This window comes from Delphinus delphis, chromosome 7, assembly GCF_949987515.2.
Source record: "Delphinus delphis chromosome 7, mDelDel1.2, whole genome shotgun sequence".
In the NCBI taxonomy this organism is placed as follows: Eukaryota; Metazoa; Chordata; class Mammalia; order Artiodactyla; family Delphinidae; genus Delphinus; species Delphinus delphis.
The window spans coordinates 79592003-79595207 of NC_082689.1; positions in this window are offsets into that span (position 1 = coordinate 79592003).

Here is a 3205-nt window from a genome sequence, read left to right on the forward strand (position 1 = left end):
TGTTTGTGAGTCTGTTTCTGTTTTGTAAATAAGTTCATTTGTATTATTTTTTAGATTCCACATATAAGTGATATCACATAATATTTGTCTTTGTCTGACTTACTTCACTTAGTATGATAATCTCTAGATTCATCTATGTTGCTGAAAATGGCAATATTTCATTCTTTTTTATGGCTGAGTAATATTCCATTGTATATATGTACCACATCTTCTTTATCCATTCATCTGTTGATGGACACTTAGGTTGCTTCCATGTCTTGACTATTGTAAATAGTGCTGCTATGAATATTGGGGTACTTTTCGAATTAGAGTTTTCATATGTTCCAGATATATGCCCAGGAATGACATTGCTGTATCATATGGTAACTCTATTTTTAGTTTTTTAAGAAACCTCCATACTGTTCTCCATAGTGGCTGCACCAATTTGCGTTCCCACCAATGGTGTAGGAGGGTTCCCTTTTCTCCACACCCTCTCCAGCATTTATTATTTGTAGACTTTTTGATGATGGCCATGCTGACCAGTGTGAGGTGATACCTCATTGCACTTTTGACTTGCATTTCTCTAATAATTAGTAATGTTGAGTGTCTTTTCAGCCTCCCAACATTTAAATTATTTGGTACCATGAAGCTCTGATCTGGGAGTTTCACCTAGGCTTATAGAATGAGGAGTGAAAGAGCTGAGGCTGGAACCTTCTTTCTGAAGTTGAGCCCCCTTGTGGATTTTGCACTTTTGCTCTTGTTCTCAGGTTTATACTGGCTGTCAATTAGCATGATGGAAATATAAACATCCTGAGGGGCTAGGCTTTCCATGGAGACAAACTTATGTTAAACAATGTTAAACTGGAACATTCCAAAGACTTTTTTCAGTTCTATTTCAACTCAATTCAATTTAATTCTAGGACAGTAACAATTCATAGATAATGAATGAAGTCTGAACTTCGGAAGAAAAATCAGTGATATTCTGTCTGTGAAGCAATTCTTCCTAAAGTCCATGTCTTTTTATAACGACTTTATACATAAGTCAAATAAACTCTTTCCCCTTTTTTTAATATCAAGGCAAAGTATACTATCTGATTTGGGTTTATTATCAGGTTTAGAAAAATTAAAAGAAAGAACATCCAGATAGCATTCAGAAGATTACCATTAAGTCTTCCTCAGGTGGGGAAAATTTCCACATGGTTAACTTCTTTCATCTGATTAACACACTTCTGTACAGCAAACTTCAGCTCCTAGGCAGAATGGCCTCGCAAACATGCTCTTCTTTAGAAAGTTACAGAGAAGACTTAGTTTTCTGGAATATTTTTTCCTGGACTTGATATCTTGTGAGTGTTGGCTGCAAACACAGCCATGTTGGGAGCAGTGACAACACTGTACAGACTGCCTTCTCTCCTCAGCTACACAGCTTCCTTCAAAGAGATGAGGGAGAGGACTCCCACTGCAGAGAAAATGGACTGTTCCAGCAACTGATGCTGCCATTCAAATGTGACAGCATGGCAGGTGTGGAGAAAGTTGCCTTGCAATTTCTATAACCTGTTGTTACTTCCCCAAAATTGCACTGTTTTCTGAGGACAAGCCATGGGTTATGGCTTAATCTCCTTTGTAGATAAAGCTGCCTAAAATAACTTAATATGAATCCTACTATTCTACACATATTGGGCTTGTTTTACAATACAGAATCCAGAATAATTCTGGCCTTAATTGCAGCACAATCTCAATGTTCATGGAATGTTTTCAAACATTTCATGTTTTACTTCTCAAAATACTGCTATATTTGTTTGTTTTTTTTATCCCCTAGACTTTAACCACTAAAACAAGCTGACAAAAATTACAATGAATAGGAATATTTTTTAACAGGCAGATAAAAATAGGCCCTAATTCATACCAGAGAGTTTTGGTAAAGTTAGTAAATTTTTAAAGAGCTCTCAGTATATCCAAATAGTTTGAAAAGTGAGTTCTTTGGAAGTTGCCATAGCAGCAGGTATTAGAGGCTAGAAAGATCTTTGAGATTATATGTTATGTCGGTGTTGAAATTGTCTTATTATAGAAAATGTCACAGATTTTCCGTTCAACATTAGTTGGTAACAGTCACGGCAGGTAAGAAAAATCTAAGGCAAGTTGTAGGGAAGGGATTTATCTCCAATTCCTTGTTTAACTTAGCCTTCCTAGGCAATTTAAAAAGAATGAAATATGTTACCTCATGCACATTTCTTTCACTCAGAATAACTTCATTTCTTCGGTAATGATATTCAACACATATCAATGACCAGGTGTAGATACCTGCCAAAGATGCAGATTGTGTTTTACATAACACGTCCAATTTTGCTAGGCTAGTTTTGTAAACAGAAGATGATTACCTGTTCAACAGAGATCAGACAAAGTAAAACAGCAGAAATGTTAGCTGTTACTTCTGTGGTGACGTCCAGGGAGCCTCCTTCAGGGTTGATTAGCTTTACATAGGAATCTAAAACAATTCTGACTACACATGCTGAAGAATGAAATGTTCCTATCAGGCAATGATTACAGCCAGCATGGAGAAAAATTTCAGCTAGGCAATCAGAAATCACCAATTATGCAGAGTATCTGCAAGCGATGATGTTAGCTCATAAAAGTGCTGAAATGAATAACTGAATACGATTTTTAAAGGAAGCACATGGGCCCATTTTGGCTCCTGACAGTTGACTTGTACAAACTATATGCACAAGTTCAAACAGATTATGACCGGTGGTAACAGCCAACTTATAATGTCACATTCATTGCTATCTGCATTCATTGGCAAAATGCTCTTCAACCACAATGATGGAAAACAAAGGAGAGCAATGATTGTACAGACTGATTCTATTTCTCTTATACTTTGGCTGCCTAAACCCCTTATGTTTTCCAAAAGCGTGAGTTTCTAATTTACGTATCAATGAACCAGGGACAACTATTTGTTTGCCTGCATGCTTTAGAGATGCATGTTGTTCTACCCCATTGGTACCCATTTTGGTGATCCATCTTTAAGATTTATTCCGCTGGTCCTTCTTACTGAAAAAGGTCAATGGCTTTCTATCAGCTCAGGGATTCAAGTTAGCAGATTTGGGGGAAGTTCCCATAACACTGGAGGAAGAAGGGACTTTAGCTTTACATAGTTCACATTTCCATGTTTAAGATGTGAGATAGCTAAAGTACATAGAATGAAATACCTTGTCCACATAAAACAACTAAT